Source organism: Elephas maximus, chromosome 17 (assembly GCF_024166365.1).
Source record: "Elephas maximus indicus isolate mEleMax1 chromosome 17, mEleMax1 primary haplotype, whole genome shotgun sequence".
Lineage (NCBI taxonomy): Eukaryota > Metazoa > Chordata > Mammalia > Proboscidea > Elephantidae > Elephas > Elephas maximus.
The window spans coordinates 71,745,866-71,756,003 of record NC_064835.1 but is presented as its reverse complement, the minus strand read 5'-3'; positions in this window follow the sequence as shown (position 1 = coordinate 71,756,003).

Below are 10,138 nucleotides of genomic sequence, written 5' to 3'. Positions count from 1 at the left end.
AGGCACGCCATTACTCGTCTGTCAGTTCGCGGTGCTGTGGTGGCTTGTGTGTTGCTGTGATGCTGGAAGCTATGCCACCAGTATTCCAAACGCCAGCAGGGTCACCCATGGTGGACGGCTTTCAGTGGAGCTTCTAGACTAAGACCGACTAGGAAGAAGGACCTGGCAGTCTACTTCTGAAAAACTTGGCCAGTGAAAATATTGAACAATATCATTAATATCACATACAAGTAAAATTTTGCTGAAGATAATTCAAAGACAGTTACAGCAGGATATCAACAGAGAACTGCCAGAAATTCAAGCCAGATTCAGAAGAGAACTGGGAATAGGGGATATCATTGTTGATGTCAGATGGATCCTGGCTGAGAGCAGAGAATACCAGAAAGATGCTTACCTGTGTTTTATTGACTATGCAAAGGCATTCGACTGTGTGGATCATGACAAATTATGGATAACATTGTGAAGAACGGGAACTTCAGAACACTTAGACCAAGAGGCAGTCAAACAGAGCAAGGGGATACTTTGTGATTGAATATCAGGACAGGTGTGCGTCATGGTTGTATCCTCTCGCCGTACCTATTCGATCTGTATGCTGAGCAAATAATCTGAGAAGATGGACTATATGAAGAAGAGCATGGCATCAGGATTGGAGGAAGACTCATTAACAACCTGTATTATACAGATGACACAACCTGGTGGCACAGCAGTTAAGTACTCTGCTGCCAACCAAAAGGTCAGTAGTTCAAACTCCCCAACCGCTCCATGGCAGAAGGATGTGGCAGTCTGCTTCCACAAAGATTACAGCCTTGGAAACCCTGTGGAGTTCTACTCTGTCCTAGAGGGTCACTGTAAGTCAGAATCAACTTGACGGCAACAGGTTTTGGGGATGGTGCAATCAGTTAAGTGCTCAACTACTAACCAAGAGTTTAGTGGTTGAAACCCACCCACAGGTGCCTCAGAAGAAAGGCCTGGCAGTTTGCTTCTGAAAGGTGACAGGCAGGAAAATCCTGTGGAGTGCAGTTCTACTCTACACACATGGAGTCACAGTGAATCGGAATCAGCTCCAAGGCAACTGACCTTTTTTTTTTTTAGTAGGCATTAGTGTTGCCCACCCACATTTCTGGTTCTTCTCTTTCCAGGCACATCGGAGGACTGCACTCCTTCATGCTCTTGAGGAGGAGCCCTGGTGGCACAGTGGTTAAGTGCTTGGCTACGAACTGAAAGGTTGGCAGTTAGAACCCACCAGCCACGCTGCTGGAGAGACATGTGGCAGTGCTTACACAAAGACTACAGCCTTGGAAGCTCTATGAGGTAATGCTGCTCTGTCTTATAGAGTCAGAATCGTTTTTTTTTTTTAATAATAATTTTTATTGAGCTTTAAGTGAACACTTACAAATCAAGTCAGTCTGTCACGTATAAGCTTATATACACCTTACTCCATACTCCCACTTGCTCTCCCCCTAATGAGTCAGCCCTTCCAGACTCTCCTTTCGTGACAATTTTGCCAGTTTCTAACCCTCTCTACCCTCCTCTCTCCCCTCCAGACAGGAGATGCCAACACAGTCTCAACTGTCCACCTGATACAAGTACCTCACTCTTCATCAGCATCTCTCTCCTACCCATTGTCCATTCCCTTCCATGTCTGATGAGTTGTCTTCGGGAATGGTTCCTGTCCTGGGCCAACAGAAGGTTTGGGGACCATGACCGCCGGGATTCCTCTAGTCTCAGTCAGACCGTTGAGTCTGGTCTTTTTATAAGAATTTGGGGTCTGCATCCCACTGATCTCCTGCTCCCTCAGGGGTTCTCTGTTGTACTCCCTGTCAGGGCAGTCATCACTTGTGGCCGGGCACCATCTAGTTCTTCTGGTCTCAGGATGATGTAAGTCTCTGGTTCATGTGGCCCTTTCTGTCTCTTGGGCTCATAGTTGTCGTGTGACCTTGGTGTTCTTCATTCTCCTTTGATCCAGGTAGGTTGAGACCAATTGATGCATCTTAGATGGCCGCTTGTTAGCATTTAAGACCCCAGACGCTGCCACATTTCAAAGTGGGATGCAGAATGTTTTCATAATAAAATTATTTTGCCAGTTGTAGAGTCAGAATAGATTTTACAGCAACGATTTTTTTAAATGCCCTTGAGGTTAATTTTAACCATGTGACTTAATTTGGCCAATGAAATGGGAGTGGAAGTTACAAGCTACTTCAAGGTGGGAATATTTAATTGCTGGTGTGAGACTGTAATTTTTTTTTTTTCCTCTTACCATAGAACATTCCAGGCAGTAGAGCCTAGGCAAGTATTTGTTGGGCTAATGAATTGTTATTGCCTGATTTTTACTGATGTGCTTAAATGCTAAGCAAATCTGACTGTGGTGTGGACGTACTTTGGGTTTATACACAGAGCGTTTTTCTGTAAATGTTACTGAAAACTCATAAATGCCTTTCCTTTAACATACTGTGTTTTAGCTGCCCCTTTTGAGTATCATTATGTACTCATATTTTTGCCCAGAAATGTCTTTTTTTCTTTTCTTTCTTTTTCGGTCTTCTTTTCTTTTTAATGCTCAAATTGTCACAATTTGGTCAATTGGAGTCCAGAGATTTTTTCAAGCGTTTTTGCTTTTTCACAACAGTAAGACTTTGTAACCCATTTCTGGAAACCCTGGTAGTGTAGTGGTTGAGTGCTGTGGTTGCTAACCAAAGGGTCGGCAGTTCAAATCCCCCAGGTACTCCTTGGAAACTCTATGGGGCAGTTCTACTCTGTCCTATAGGGTCGCTATGAGTCGGAATCAACTCGACGGGACTCGGTTTGGTTTTTTTGGTTAACCCATTTCTACTTTCCCTCTCCTAAACACGGATTCAGCCACTCTTGAAGGAGCTCCTCTTCCCTTTAGTAGAAATAATATGCGAGACCAGACTCTAGGTGCTATAGGGATCAGTGAGATTGTCCTCTATAAGTCTTGGCAACATTGCTACAAGCCCACTTTTTACAGAGAAATGTGGTATATTTTTAAGAGATTTTATCCACCAAGGTCCAGGTAGTTAAAAAGAAATCATGCTAGAAATTTCCAACAGAAGAGAAAAATTAATTGATTACAAAAGCGTTAGAAAGCTGAAAAAAAAAAGAAAAAGGGAATGCTGAGGAAAATCAGAGATTATTAACTGAAGGAAGCTGCTCATGGCAAGGCACAGTGACAAAAGAAAAGCTTAGTGCATAAGCCTGTTTCAAAGCTCTTCTGACCTCAAGTCATCTATACCTCTTTGGCCAAAGCAAATCATGTGGCTGAGCCTGGATTTAGAGTTGGAGGGCCCAGAGAAGTAATATGACAAAGAGTTAGTGTGGGATAAAGAATTGAACTTTATGCAATTTGGTCTTTGCCTTTGGTTCCTGAGAGATAACTAAACCCTTGGAATATCCTGACTGCTGTATTTTTACGCAAATAACTTCAGCTTTCTATGTTTGTTTGTCAATCACACCATCCTCTCCCCCCACTCCGACGGAGGTATTTTCATAAGCACCACTGTGACAATTTTATTTTTACATGTTGCTGTAAAATATACTGGGGGAAGGGGGAGGGTTCCGCTGGCAAACAAACATAGAAGGTACACATTATTTCCATAAAAAAATTGAGGTACCTTCATCATCTAAACGACATCTGAGGATTTGTGTAAATGTATAGGGGGCTGGCCAGGCCACAAAGACCATCAGATAGCCTGATGTCAGCTGATCTCAGGGAGAGAGGAGAGCATGATTCAATCAATCGTGTCTGTGGAATGAGGCCCCAATCATGCCTACACAATGAAGCCAATAAAAGGCCTGGACATGGAAGCTCCATGGGCTTCCTGGTTGGTGAAAGACAACCATGACATGGGCAGATGGCGTGCCCTTAGGGACATGGAAACTTTGCATGGGAACCCTCCCAGACCTTGTCTTATGCATCTTTTCATTTGTATCCTTTTTGTTATAATAAAGCTGTAACAGTAAGTACAGCACTTTCCCTGAGTTCTGTGACTCATTCCAGTGAATTATAAAACCAAAAGGAATAGCAGAAGCCAGCAGGTCAGAAGCTAGGGAACCCAGGGGAGGCCCCTAAGCTTGCAGCTGGCATCCTACAGGTGTAGAGGGAAACCCCAAATTCATAGCCAGCTGCCTGCCTGAAGGCACATCTGGCTGCCTGAAGGACGGTGTCCTTTTAAAACTTGGGAGCTCTGAGCTAGCTCTGGGTAGCTAGACAGAGAAAGAAGTGCCGCATGGCCAGCTGGTGTCAGAACTGAACGCAGAAGTAAAAAATGGGCATTTATTATATCCTCATAGTTGAGGACAGAATAGCGGGATTTTGATATTCCCACTTTATGGAGTGAAGATACAGGGAGAGGTGAAGAATGGGCTGTTCTGTAATCCACCACAATGCTCATGCACTTTGCCTGTGAAGTAGAGTGCCACTCTTGCTCAATGTATTATACTTTTTTACTGTAACCATCCTTATGATTTTCCATAATCACAGCATTGTAGCGTCGCTTATTGATAGAGAAAACCCAAAGGAAGTCTAAAACACTGTGTATTTGCCCAAAGACTCTGAGTTATCCATATGAGACTGTTGAAACTGGCAAAGGCTTCCATTATTCGCTAGGAAGTTAAAGCCATTTTCTCTCCCCCACAATAACCCTGTCCCGTGACTGCCCGTGACAAAGGGTATATCTGTTGCCACTAATAAAGAATCTGCATGTTCTTTGCAAAATCAGAGTTATTTATTAACTTTCAAACCCTCCCACATAAAAGTACAGAAGTTAGAACATGATTCTTTTTAAAGCAACCTTGAGTGAATTCGAAGTTATCCTTACGATAACATCACTTACTTGCTGGCCAACATTCTTTCTTAAGTGGGAGGAAAATCGGTCCTACCACAGGTCAGTAAACAAGAACTACGTCTAAACCTGGGTTCTCCTGTGGCCGTGGACACTGTGTGTAAGCATCATTTGTCATGTGTGTCCTAGTGGAAAATGAGGGGACCACGGTTCTAGCCCACAGGAACCTCTCACTGCTCCAAGCTTCTGTGACACATAACCTTTCTGCTAGGAAACCCTGGTGGTGTAGTGGTTAAGTGCTACGGCTGCTAACCAAAGTGTTGGCAGTTCGAATCTTCCAGGCGCTCCTTGGAAACTCTATGGGGCAGTTCTACTCTGTCCTATAGGGTCACTATGAGTCGGAATCGACTTTACGGCACTGGGCTTGGTTTGGGTTTTAACCTTTCTGCTAAGGCTTCTCAAATCTGTTGTGCAACAAAATCAAATGTGGAGACTTTGTGTGGTCTATTTTGTTTTATAAAACAGTTATTTTTTTATTTTTTAATAATTTTTTTGTGTGTTTTAAGTAAAAGTTTACACAGCAAATTAGGTTTCCCATTTAACAATTTTTACACAAATTGTTCGGTGACATTGGTTACATTTTTCACAATGTGTCAGTATTCTCATTATTTCCGTTGTTTGTTCTGTTTCCATTCTTCTAGCTTCCCTGACCCTCCATAGCTTCTCATCTTTGCTTTAGGGTAAATGTTCACCATTTGGTCTCATACAGTTGATTATTTGACGGAGCATAGAACCCATGGGTGATATTGTTTATCTTATATGCCAATCTATTATCTCGATGAAAGGTGACTTCGGGAGTGGCTTCAGTTCCAAGTTCAAGTTCAAAGGGCATTTTAGGGTGATAGTCTCAGTGGTTCCTCTAGTCTCTATCAGCCTTTCTTCTGAGGTGCTTCTGAGTGGATTCAAACTTCCAACTTTTTGGTTAGTAGGACAGGACCTAATTGTGTATACCACCCAGGGACTCCTGTCAGACCTATAACTCATTCTAATTGATATTAATTTCTTCTCTATTTTATTCAATCATCCCCCCCTAATATCACTCACTTTTCACCTCTTAGCATTGCACATTGTGGGAGGAATTTGGTTGATAGGTTTTGAAAGCCTGGCCCTAAACCTTCTCATGGATTTCTCTTTAATTCCAAACGAAATTCAATATCCTTGTAAATACTTCTTGACTGAACAATCTGGAAAGTGGGGATTGGCTTGTTGAAATGCAAATTCCTCGGCAAAGCTCTAGGCTCAGGAATATGCCTTTTACACAGCTCCCCAAGTAATTCTTACTCCCTGCTTTTGTATTCGGAAGACCCGGGTGGTACAAACGAGTTAACGCGCTTAGCTGCTAACTGAAAGGTTAGAGGTTTGAGTCTACCTAGAGGTGCCTCAGAAGGAAAGCCTGGTGATCTACTTCCCAAAAATCAGCCCTTGAAAACCCTGTGGAGCACAGTTTCACTCTGACACACATGGGGTCACCACGAGTCAGAATCCACTCGACAGCAACTGGTTTGTTTGGTTGTTTTGTTTTGTTTTGTATTCACTCTGCGATAGTTGCAGGGTGATTTGCTCTTAGTAAACAACTCAGAAAGCCTTTAGTTGTGTTGTTGAATTAAATCTCTATTCTTAGAGCTCTGCCCACAAAACATAGGCACCAAACTAACTCACATTCCCATCTTTTAACTCTTCTTTTTCAATGCTCCTCTTTTACCAGTCCTCTCTAAGAAACTGGCTGTTTAGCTGGTCTCCAAAACCACAGAAACAGACATCTTATTTTTCTGTTTCATTCTGTCTTTTACATCCACTCTGACCAAATTTTCTTTTAGTATTAACTCAAATGGTTTATCTGAGTCTGGGACTGACGGAACTTTTGGTTCTAGGGACATCTTTATGGACCTTTTTTCTTTTTTTGGTGGGTGGAGATGACACTGAGAGGCACCTAGAGGAAGCATTACAAATCACAAAGCCGCCAGTACTTTGATACCACTACTAAGTTGTTCACCAGGGAAAGAAAAAGGACGTATTATTTTGGATTTTCACCTTGCTTGCTTTGTTTGCTAAGTAATCTGATCTATTTGAAAGGCAAATGTGCTTTTTTTTTTTTAAATCACATTGTACTTTCTACAATATTCTGTTTTGCTGACATGGCAAGAACCGAACTGAAGTTTAATCTTTTAAATGTAATTGTCAGTTAAATCATCTGGTGTCTCTTAGGAGGGGTGAAGAGAACTACTATAAAATCTAAATTTCCCTGGGATAAAGTATACAATTTTCTTCTTTCAGTCCATTCATGGCAGAAAATAACTCCTGCCACGTGATTCTAGCGATGCCACTGGTGAGTCTAGTGAAATGTGGGGAAGTATGTAAATGTCATCAGATATGAAGTTAGAGCGGAGGCAACCTCTTTAGTAGCAGAAGCCAGCAGCTGTGTGCAGCACAAACTACTCACTGATATGTAAATATATTGAGAGTGATAAACAGCCACTTGGCAATATAAGAATAACATGACTCATCTTTTTGTAATTAAGAAACCCATAGCAGTTGCTTTAATAAGCAAAACTGATGCTTCTTCATGATGCACGATGCAGGCATTGTTTTAAGAACATGACTAAATGATGCCAAAGGAACTTTACTAGTAGGTCCTCCAAAGGGAAACCAGAGCTAGGACACATCTGGAGGTAGTGACTTATATGTGCTGCTTTGGCCTAGAATGTACGCAGGGATGTCATCATGGATTAAAGATGGTTGCAAACTCTTTGCTACTCCTTCTATTGAAAGTTCTCTTCCCCTTGCATTTGGGCTGGCCTTAGGGACTTGCTTGACCAAGAGAATGTGAAAGAAGTGACATTCTGGGACTTCTGAGGCTAGGTCAGAAGAAGCATTGAAGCCTCTGCTCTCTTAGAACACTCACCCTGAGTAAACTATGTAAGAAGTTTGACTACAATGGACCACCATGCTGTAAGGAAGCCCAAGCTAGCCACGTGGACAAAGAGAGATGCCCATCTAGCCCCAGATGTTCTAGCCAAACTAGCCCAGCCACCAGCTATGTGAGTGAAAGAACAATTTTGGACTTTTCAGCCTCAGTAGATGCAATGTGGAGAACCAAAGACTTGGGCTGATAGCCAGAATTAAGGCCACAGGCATATGGCCCCAGTTGAGTGTCTCAGCCAGCTCTAGTCATTCAAGTCACCCTGGCTGAGGACCCAGTCACTGTGGAGTGGAGATGAGCGCCCCTGCTGTGCCTGTCTGAATTTCTGAAACCATAAACATAATAAAGTGGTAGTTATTTTAAGCCACTACACTTTGGAGTGGTTGGTTATGCAATTACAGATAACTGGAAAGAGAAGATTGGTATTACTCAACTATTGCTATAATAATACAGTATTTCACATGACCCCAAACTCTATGGGTTTCAGGGACAAGCATTTATTTTTCTCTCTCATGGTTCTGTAGGTTGACTGGGGTGTTCTTTAAGCTGTGAGAGAGCAGGTGTTGGCTAGGGCTACAGGCTGGATTCAGGTGCCCTCCCCTGTCTTTGTTCTGTTGGGATATGCTAGGTCCCAGGTGTGCAGGAGTCCAAGCCCAACTATGTAAAAAACGTTTTGGCACCTCTGCTTGCATCATATCCACTTACTCCTCTGGCCAAGTAAGTCACGTGGCCAAGCCCAGAGTCAATGGGGGCGAATAAGTGCACTCCTACCCAAGTGGGAGGACAAATGGAGGAACCATTTGCTGAACAATACTCCAATCTTTCACAGGATACAAGCATCAGATGATCACGGTGGTGATAATGAGTGATGTCAGACCGAATTCACTTTGAAGACATTCCTATGATCAGGTATTGATACATCTAGAACCCAGAGAAAATACATGCAAGTGTTGTGGGGGAAGGTATCCAATGCAGGAATCAATTACCATGGAGCATTTTTACTGTATTATGTGCCTACAATCAGAAGGCATGAACAAAATACGAAAAGACAAAAATGTAATGCAAGAGCAAAAGGGAAGGACTTAGTAAAAGAAAGGAGAGAAAAAGAAGGCAGAAAGTGAAACCATTTCATAGACAGGTATGGTATCATCGCCAACTGTTTCAGAGACCAGGAGAGTACACTTGTTTCTTGGTTTGCCTCACAAGCAGGCAGAGCAGCTATAGGGTAAGCAGTCTCTCCCTGGAAGAGGCTCCAAGAGACTAGCTTCTTCCTAAGGGAAGGTTTGGCCAATTCACCAGTACCTTCAGCAAGGCATACGGCACTCCCAAACACTGCTTTCCCACTCAGCACCACACTTAAGCCCAAAGAAAGCGCCAGCAGTGCAGGGAGTTTCCCACTCTGAATTGAGAGTTAGCTACAAAGGCAGCTCTGGGGTACACAAGAACAGCACAAGAAGCTACGGGCTGCAAGCAGAGCTGGAGCAAGGAGGAGTAAGAAAAGTTTCAGGAGGAAAGTGGTACCTGAACTGGGACTGGATGGAGGCAAAAAAAAAAAAAAAAAAGTAGGAGCAGCACACAATCCCGTTTCTGTACATATGCAGAGGGCACAAGGCTGGATGGTGAGCTGAGGCCAGATTATGGTGGCTCTGAATGCCGGGATGAATGCTGGATGGAAAATCATGTCCTTACTTCAATGGGGAGCCACCGAAAGCTCTTGAACAAGAAGTGATTGGAAGAAGGCTGCTCCTTGTCCTCTAATATCATTCATCTCTGCTTCTTTAGTAATCAAAACCAAGTCAAACCCGCAGTCATCGAGTCGTTTCCGACTCATTGTGACCCTATAGGACAGAGTACAACTGCCCCATATGATTTCCAAAGCTGTAATCTTTACAGAAGCAGGCTGCCACATCCTTCTCCTACCGAGTGACTAGAGGATTTGAATCGCTGACTTTTTGGTAAGCAGCTGAGTGCCTAACTACTGCACCACCAGGGCTCCTTCTTTAGTAACAGAAGCCCCATTTTTTAACTGAGTGTGCCTGTGCAAAATAAACATATGTTGCCTGACTTCTCTTGCAGCTAGGTGTGGTCATGTGTCTAAATTCTGGCTAATGAAATCTAGGGGAAATGATGCATGCAACTTCTAGAACAAGTCCTTAAAGAGAGAGGACATGCCCTTCATTGGCCCTTCCTTACTGCTGAATGGAAGTAGAACTTAATCCTAACATGTATTGTGGTATGGTGAATTACTCTAATATGACCCTTCTAGCCATGGTCTTTGTGACTCCCACAATGACTGGATGGGACTATGCAAATAAGGTGCTGTGGCCCACTAAAGGGATTGGACAGCCTGCTAATAATGCAA